The following is a 9,897-nucleotide window of genomic DNA, read 5'->3' as shown; positions in this document are numbered from 1 at the left end:
CCTCACTTGCTTCTTGGAGAGTGGTTGCTGCCACTTCTGAATTGCCTCTATTTTATTCAACTGGGGCTTGATTTTGTATTTTCCAAGTACCTCCCCAACTACCTGGCCTCTTCATTCCCTAAGGCACACTTCTTTGGATTTATGGTGAATGCTGTTCCTCAATGCATCGAGGATTGTCAGTACCTTTTGGCAGGTGCAAACTCCTGTCAGGGCTGAAAATGACAATGTCATCCAAGTAGGCTGCGGCATACTTCTTGTGTGGAGCCAAGATTCGATCCATAGCCATATGGATGGTAGCTGGGGCGCTTGAAGTCCGAAGGGCATTCTGGTGTACTGAAAACACCCACCCGGCATCCAGAAGGCCATCTTCTCCTTGGTGCTCTAGGACTTGGGGATCTGCCAGTACCCCTTTCTCAGGTTGAGGGTTGTGATGCACCTTGCAGGCCCCAGTCGCTCAATGAGCTCATCCATGCAGCGCATTGGGTAAACGTCCTCAAGTTTTTCCATGATCTTATACAGGCCTTGCCACTTGACCAAGAACTTGCTCTCCACCGTAGGGATAAGAACTAGCATGTGGACCCCAGGCTGGAATTGCCTTAGCCTCACTGATCGGTTGTATACCCTCACTTGTGCCTCCTGTGCCTCGAGAAGGTGTTCCTTTACATGTGCCATCCTTTCCAGCAACTGGTTAACATGCTCAATAACACTTCAATGCGGCATGACATCGGTTTCCTAGGTTTCCTTGGCGATGTCCAGAAGCTCTCGACCGGTGAGAAGCCAGTGGAGGCCTGGGGTACTTCTCTGATAGAAAAGAGCAGGAACGGGAGCAGATGGTCCCAGTCTCATCAGTCATTCTCCATGACTCTACTGAACATGGCCTTCAAGGTCTTGTTGAAGTGCTACACCAGGCCATTGGTCTATGGATAGTACATGGAGTTTCACAGCTGGGCGATCTGGAGGTCTCTATACAGCTCCCGCATTACTTTGCTTATAAACAGGGTACCCTGGTCCACTAAGATATCCTTGGGCAGACCAATCTAGGCAAAGAAATGGACAAGCTCCTGGGCAATACTTTTAGCTGAAGAGTTCATCAGTGGCACCGATTCTGCGTACCGGGTCGCGTAGTTCATGACCACTAAGATGTACTGATGGCCATGTGCAGATTTAACAAGGGGAACTACCAGGTCCATAGTAATCCTCTCAATGTGGATCTCTATTCCAGGTAAGTGATAAGTAAGAGCAGTTATCTGACAAATGGGGCAGGATATAAATAAATTTAGGATCTTTTGGTAACACCCTGGCTAATAGAACCTCTGTAGCCCTCTCTTCTGGGTTTTCTCTACCCTGAGATGTCCCCCCAAAACATGCAAATGAGCCATGTCTAAAATCCTCCACCGGTAGGGTATTGGAACTAACAGCTGCTCCACTATCTCACCTCCCTTTAGATTGGTCACCTGATACAATAACTTGCCATCGACTCCAAAGTGATGGAACCTGGAGTCAGCCACTGGCTCTTGAGCAATGCCATTACATACAGTCACATTCTCAAATGCCCCCTTTAATGAGAGGTCTTGAAGCTGAGCAGTCCCAAAGTTCTCTTCAGGCACCTCTAAACCAGTGAAGCTGGGTTCTTCTGTTAGGTTAGTTTCACACTAGCGTTTTGAGGTGCAGTGCGGACTTGCCGTGAAGCTCTGCCTCCTGCCACGTATCCTCCAGTCAGCTCCGCCTATGGGTGCATGACGCTGCATGCGACCTGCATAACCTTTCTTTAGCATTGGGTATGCAGACTGTGTGCAGGTATGCTTTTGCCAGCACCTGCATCCTTTTGACGGTGCGCCGGCTGCACCAAAATGCAACACAATGCGTTTGGCGCAGGTCGGCGCACCGTCAAAAGGACGGATGCACCGGCAAAAGCATACCTGCGCACGGCCTGTGTACCCAATGCTAACGATAGGGTACACAGGTCGCATGCAGCGTCATGCACCCATAGGCGGAGCTGACCGGAGGAGGTGCGGCAGGGGGCGGAGCTTCACGGCAAGCATGCGCTGCGCCTCAAAATGCTAGTGTGAAACTAGCCTCACTGTCTCATCCTCCTCTCCAACAAGGACACATAGGGGGAACTCCATCTTTAATTTTGATGGAGACATCTTCGGAGGGGCATGACTTTTTACCAGGACACTATGTACAGCACCCTTTTGCCACAAGCTCCAAAACAGAGAAAAATCCCTCCCCAGTATGATAGGATGGATTCAGTCTTTTACTACCCCAACCTCATGGGACTTATCACCACAGTCAGTTCCCATGGTTTCTCTGGCTACAGGGTAGTCCTTAGTGTTTCCGAGTATGCTGTGGACATCCACAAACTTGTCAGGGATTAACTGGTGGGGCAGTGCAGTGCTGATTAGAGTCATCAGATTTCCAGAGTACAACAGTCCCAGAAAGAATACTCCATTGACGGACAGGGCACAGAACTGGGGACCCTTGGTGGGTTGACAGTTCTCACTGCAAACTGGATAAGCATAATAAGAGCAGCGCCTACCTAGGCTGCAGTCAATGGGTTCAGGAGACATATGACACCGGGTGGTGACATGTCCAGGATTGTGACAGCGCCAACAGACCACATCCTTCATAATAGACTTAGGGGACCCTTCAGCAGGATTGGGACACCCACTATTTGTGGTTCTATTCTAGTTTGGGTATCCCAATATGGGGAAATAGCGACACCGGGTTACTCAAAGGCTTTCTCGACAACCTGGTTCAACCTCAAACAGTCACACTCCAAACCCCACTATGATGAAGACAAAAGAGATGTTGAACGACACCAGAAACAAAATTGTAGCCCTGCACCAGGCTGGGAAGACTGAATCAAGCAACTTGTTGTGATGAAATCAACTGTGGGAGTAATAATATGAAAATGGAAGATATACAAGACCACTGATAATCTCCCTCGATCTGGAGCTTCGTGCAAGATCTCACCCCGTGGGGTCAAAATGATCACGAGAATGGGGAAGTAAAAATCCCAGAACCACATGGGGACCTAGTGAATTACCTGCATAGAGCTGGGATGACCTTAACTAAGGCTACCATCAGTAACACACCTCGCCGCCGCCAGGGACTCAGATCCTGCAGTGCCAGACGTGTCCCTCTGCTTAAGCCAGTACATGTCAAGGCCTGTCTGAAGTTTGCTAGAGAGCATTTGGATTATCCAGAAGAGTATTGGTAGAATTTCATATGGTCTGATGAAACCAAAGTAGAACTGTTTGGTAGAAGCAAAACTCGTCGTGTTTGGAGGAGACAGAATGCTGAGTGCAGCCAAAGAACACCCTACGTACTGTGAAACATGGGAGGGGCAACATCATGCTTTGGGGCTGTTTCTCTGCAAAGGGACCAGGACTACTGATCTATAGAAATGAAAGAATGAATGGGGCTATGTATTGTGAGATTTTGCATGCAAACCTCCTTCCATCAGCAAGAGCATTGAAGATGAAACGTGAATGGGTATTTCAGGATGATAATGATCACAAGGACACCGCCAAGGCAACAAAGGAGTGGCTTCATAAGAAACATATGAAGATCCTAGAATGGCTAGCCAGTCTCCAAATCTCAGCCCCATAGAAAACCTTTGGAAGGATTTGAAAGTCCGTGTTGCCCAGCAATAGGCCCAAAACATCACTGCTCTAGAGGAGATCTGCATGAAGGAATGGGCCAACATACCACCAACAGTGTGTACCAACCTTGTGAAGACTTACAGAAAGCGTTTGACCTCTGTCATTGCCAGCAAAAGATATATAACAAAATGTTGAGATGAACATTTGTTAATGACCAAATACTCATTTTCCACCATAATTTGCAAAATAAATCTTGCCAAATCAGACAAGATTTTCTGGATTTGTTTTCTCCTTTTGACTCTCATAGTTGTGGTCTACCTCTGATGTCAGTTACAGGCCTCTCTCATCTTTTAAGTGGGAGAACTTGCACAATTGATGGCTGACTAAATACTTTTTTTCCCCACTGTATATATATATATATATTTTTTTGCTCAGAAGTTTACATAACCTGGCAGAATTTTTGCTTTCTCTGCCTTTTTTCAGAGAATATTATTATTATTATTATTTATTTTTATAGTGCCATTTTTTCCATGGCGCTTTACATGTGAAAAAGGGGCATACAAAAGCAAGCACAATAGACATGACCAAGACAAGGCACGCACAAGTACAAAAGTAAAGACCCTGCCCGCGAGGGCTCACAGTCTACAGGGGATGGGTGAGGATACACTAGGATAGGGTAGAGCTGGTCGAGCGGTGGTTCAGTTGACTGAGAATATGAATGATAACACCAAAACTTTTTCTCCACTCATGGTTAGTGGTTGGGTGAAGCCATTTATTTTCAAACTACTGTATTCTCTTTTTAAAATCACAATGACAACACAAAATATCCAAATGACCCTGATCAAAAGTTCACATAACCTGGAGATTTTGACCTGATAACATGTACAGAAGTTGACACAAATGGGTTTGAATGGCTACTAAAGGTAACATCCTCACCTTTGACCTGTTTTCTTGTAATCAGTGTGTGCATAAAACCTGAGTGAGTTTCTGGGATCCAGACAAACTTTTGCATCTTTCCTCCAGCCACTGACATTTCTGGATTGTGAGTCATGGGGAAAGCAAAAGAATTGTCAACGGATCTATGGGAAAAGGTAGTTGAACTGTATAAAACAGGAAAAGGATTCAAAAAGATATCCAAGGAATTGATAATGACAGTCAACAGCGCTCAAAATTTGATTAACAAATGAAAAATCAGGGGTTCTGCAAAAACAAAACCACGGTCATGTAGACCAACAAAAATTTCGCCCACAACTGCCAGGAAAATTTTTCGGGATGCAAAGAAAAACCCACAAATAACATCAGCTGAAATACTGGACCCTCTGAAAATTAGTGATGTGGCTGTTTCAAGATGCACAATAAAGAGGCACTTAAAGAAAAATGTGCTCCATGGTCGAGTCGCCAGAAGAAAGCCTTTACTGCACAAATGCCATGAAGTATCTCACCTACAATACACAAAATAGCACAAAACTTCTGGAACAAGGTAATTTGGAGTGATGAGACCAAAATTTAACTTTTTGGCCACAACCATAAACATTACATTTGTAGAGAGGTCAGCAAGGCCTATGATGAAAGGAACACCATTCCTACTGTAAAGCATTGATGTGGATCGCTTATGTTTTGGAGATGTGTGAGCCACAAAGACACAGGAAACATGGTCAAAGTTGAAGGAAAGATGAATGCAGCATGTTATCAGCAAATTCTGGAGGCAAATTTGCAATCATCAGCCGGAAGCTGCACATGGGACGCAATTGGACGTTCCAACATGACAACAATCCAAAACACAAAGCCAAGTTGACCTGTCATTGGCTACAGCAAAACAAAGTGAAGGTTCTGGAGTGGCCATCTCAGTCTCCTGACCTCAATATGATTGATCTGCTCTGCGGAGATCTCAACCGCACAGTTCATGCTAGACAGCCCAGGAATTTACAGGAACTGGAGGCTTTTTGCAAAGAAGAGTGGGCAGCTTTACCATCTGAGAAAAGAACGTCATCCACAACTAACAGAAAAGCCTTCAAGCTGTCATTGATGTTAGAGGGGTCAATACACGGTAGTAAGAAGTGGGGTATGTGAACTTTTGATCAGGGTCATTTGGATGCTTTGGGTTGTCATTATGATTTAAAAAGAGAAAACACAGTAGTTTGCTAATAAATGGCTTAACCCAACCACTAACCATGAGTGGAGAAAAAGTTTTGGTGTTATCATTCATATTCTCTGAAAAAATGTAAAGAAAGCAAAAATTCTGCCGAGGTATGTAAACTTTTGAGAACAACTGTATATGCACAGCAGATTGCCTTCTTCCTGCGCACAACTTCTATGACAATCTGTCCATTTCTTATTTCAGCCTATTATTTTTACACATACAAGGTAAATTAATTTTGTGCATCATTACCTCCTCCTCTAAGCAGAATTTGACAAAGAAAGTCTTCATTAGAGTGTGAAATATTACCTTAGAAACCACCTGATTGTCCTGTTAATGGAAACAAATGATCTTTTACATGCGCATGAGGTGCTATAATTGAAATTGCCTGATAGCAGAGTTTTCAAATTTTATATAGGTATGGTATTGTGATTGTGCGTTACAATTTTTAAAGCAGCATCAGAAACAATAAGGCTATGTTCACACGTTCGGTATTTTATTTACCTCAGTATCTGTAAGCCAAAACCAAGAGTGGGTGATAAATACAAAAGTGGTGATGTGTTTCTATTATACTTTTCCTCTGATGGTTCAACTCCTGACTTTGGTGTACAAATACTGAACATGTGAACACAGCCTATGGCTATGTGCACATTCTTTCTAGGCAATCAAAACTAGTTTTCCAGTGTGAACTACATCAAGAACACTCTGGAGAGTTTTTAATTTCCAGAAGCGTTTCCTGAACTGGTTTTTATGCGTTTTTGCAGCATTTTGGATAGTTTTTTTTACAGCTTTTTAATTGGACAGTTTATAGTTTGAAGCAGTTCTTGATTGAATGTGTTTCAGAGTAGTTCAGGCACTTTTTTGTTTCGCACCAGGCATTTTGTAATACCAGAAGCAGAAAAGTCACTGAAAAGACTTAACATATGTCCAAAAATAGAAATGAATATGGCATAGTTTTGATATTAAACTTTTCTTGACGATGGAGTGAATTACCTGTATGATGGACTACTTGCTATAGATGGGTTGCATCTTACAAAAACAGGAAAACACATACAGTGATGGAATTAATTATTTGATCCCTTGCTGATTGTGTAAGTTTGGCCCCTGACAAAGACATCAACAGTCTATAATTTTATGGATGGGTTAATTTTAACATTGAAAGAATATCAAAGATAAAATCCAGAAAATCACATTGTATAAATTATAAAAATGTATTTACATTATGCAGTGAGAAATAAGTATTAATCCATCTGACAAACAAGACTTAATACTTTGTGACAAAACCCTTGTTGGTAAGCACAGTAGTCAGACATTTTTTATAGTTGATGGTCAGGTTTGCGCACATGTCAGGAGGAATTTTGGTCCACTCCTCTTTGCAGATCATCTCTAAATCATTAAGATTTTGAGGCTGTCGCTTGGCAACTCAGATCTTCAACTCACTCCATAAGTTTTCTATCGGATTAAGGTCTGGAGACTGGCTAGGCCACTCCATGACCTTAAAGTGCTTTTTTTGAGCCACTCTTTTGTTGGCTTGGCTGTATGTTTTGGGCCATTGTCTTGCTGGAAGACCCAACCATGACCTATTTTTAATGTCCTAGCAGAGGGAAGGAGGTTGTCACTCAGGATTTTACAGTACATGGCTCCATCCATTCTCCCATTGATGTAGTGAAGTAGTTCTGTGCCCTTACCAGAGAAACACCTCAAAAACATAATGTTTCTGCCTCCATGCTTGACAGTGGGGACTGTGTTCTTTGGGTCATAGGCAGCATTTCTCTTCCTCCAAACACAACGATTTGAGTTAATGACAGAGAGTTCAATTTTTGTCTCATCTGACCACAGCACCTTCTCATAATAACTTGCAGTATCATCCAGGTATTCCTTGGCAAACTTCAGACAGGCCTGCACATGTGCCTTCTTGAGCAGGGGGACCTTGCGGCACTGCAGGATATTAAATCATTATGGCGTAATGTGCTACCAATGGTTTTCTTGGTGACTGTGGTCCCAGCTGCCTTAAGATCATTAACAAGTTCCCCCAGTGTAGTTTTAGGCTGATCTCTCACCTTTCTCATGATGACGGATACTCCACAAGGTGAGATTTTGCAAGGCACCCCAGATCGATGTCAATTGTCAGTCATTTTGTATATTTTCCATTTTCTTACTATTGCACCAACAGTTGTCTCCTTCTCACCCAGCGTCTTACTTATGGTTTTGTGCCCATTGCAGCTTTGTGCAGGTTTATGATCTTGTCCCTGACATCCTTAGAAAGCTCTTTGGTCTTGCCCATGTTGTACAGGTTAAAGTCTGACTGATTAATTGAGTCTGTGGACAGGAGTCTTTTATAGAGGTGACTATGTAAGACAGCTGTCTTTAATGCAGGTAAGGAGTTCATTAGGATTGTCAAACTGGTTTGTAGAAGCCAGAACTGTTAATGGTTGGTAGGGGATCACATATTTATTTCTCACTGCAAAATGCAAATAAATGTATATAATTTATACATTGTGATTTTCTGTATTTTATTTTTGATATTCTATCTCTCAATGTTAAAAATAACCTACCCTTAAAATGTTCAAGTCTTTGTGAGTGGGCAAACTTGGAAAATCAGCAAGGGATCAAATAATTATTTCCTTCACTGTATGGCATTTTGCTGTATACAGTGTGTGCATATTTTGTTGTCTTTTTACTTGCACAAATTTGCAGTGTTTTTATTTGTGTATTTCACGCATTCACTGGAATGGGTAAAAAATGTTGCAAAGACACTGATAAAGTTGTCATGCTGCATCTCAGGAAAAATGCATCAGGGCTCACAATACATGTAAAAAAACAGCAAGTTATTTCAAAAATCTTCTTGATTGTGCTGTTACTATAACATGGTGCGAATTCTATATACCAAATATGCTGTGTAAAAAAACCAGTTAAAAAACATGTATGATCATATACCCTAAAGCAGTTTTTTATAGAGTATAGACTTAATGAGTAGAGATGAGCAAGTATGCTCGCCACTGCTTAGTTCACACCCGAGCATCTCACTGCTCGAGATGCTTGGAGCTTGCCGAGTATTTCCAGGGTTGCTCGGCGGGAGCTTGGGTCCCCTCCCTTCATTTTTTTCGCTCTTTAATGCCATGTTGGTTGTTGCAGCCATGTTGGTTGTGGCATAACAGTGATTGGGTGTTGCACAGTGTCATCAGGTCCATATCGGACCTGGCACCGCCACGCTCGTCACAGTCTGCTCCGGAATCAGTCAGTGTAGAGAGAGTTGCTGCTGAGCAAGGGAGAGATTTGTTTGCTTCTTACTTAGTGTGGGTATAAAAATATCTAATACACGTCTGGTATGAACAGGTCACCGAGGAGGATGGCCGGAATAGGCTAGGCCACCAGCAGGAAACCAGAAAGGTTGTTTGGTCACTTAGCGAATTGCAGACCCCTAATCCTAGCAACACAACTAACAGTAGCCGTGGAGGGTACCTTCGATGCCCTAGACGCCTCGACACAACCGGAAAACTATCTAGGCCTAAAGCAAGAAAGGTGAAATCTAAACTGCCCTGGAGTAGAACCCCAAAGAAATAGATAGCCCCCAAACATATATTATTGATGAGACCAGATGAGGGACAAACACAGGCAGAAAATAGACTGAGTAAATGATGGGGCCCAAACTGTCAAGATAGGAAAGAAAAGACACTGTCTGCAATCACGCAAAAACCTTAAAAAATCCAACATGTCTGATGTGCAAAAAGCACTGAGGTCTCACGACCTCTCCCTCACTATATCAGCATTCTGGTTTAAACTGGCAGCAAAGCAAAAGAGACTAATATAACAGGGGACTGAAAAACTGACACAAGCTGTAACATATGGAGTGGGGTTCAGCGCAGCCCCAGCAGGGAGCACGCTGAACCCGCACAGCAAAGCAGAAAGAGGCAAAACCAGATCAGAAGCAAAGGATTAGCAAATGAACAACTTAGCTGAAAAATGCAGGCTCAGGCAGGAGACAGCAGACCTCAAGTTGCACAGGAAGAGCTAATCACCAGCAACAATTGAGGGAAGCCTGCTCAATTAAATACTCCCAAGCAGTAACCCCAGATTTCCAATCATCATCGTCAGGTGGCAGACCTCTGTCAATCTGGCCAGCTCCACTACCCACAGTAACCACCAGAGGGA

Source organism: Dendrobates tinctorius, unplaced genomic scaffold (assembly GCF_039654945.1).
Source record: "Dendrobates tinctorius isolate UK_male_01 unplaced genomic scaffold, ASM3965494v1 ptg000044l, whole genome shotgun sequence".
Classification (NCBI taxonomy): Eukaryota; Metazoa; Chordata; class Amphibia; order Anura; family Dendrobatidae; genus Dendrobates; species Dendrobates tinctorius.
The sequence above is the reverse complement of the archived record's forward strand: the minus strand, read 5'-3'. Positions refer to the sequence as shown.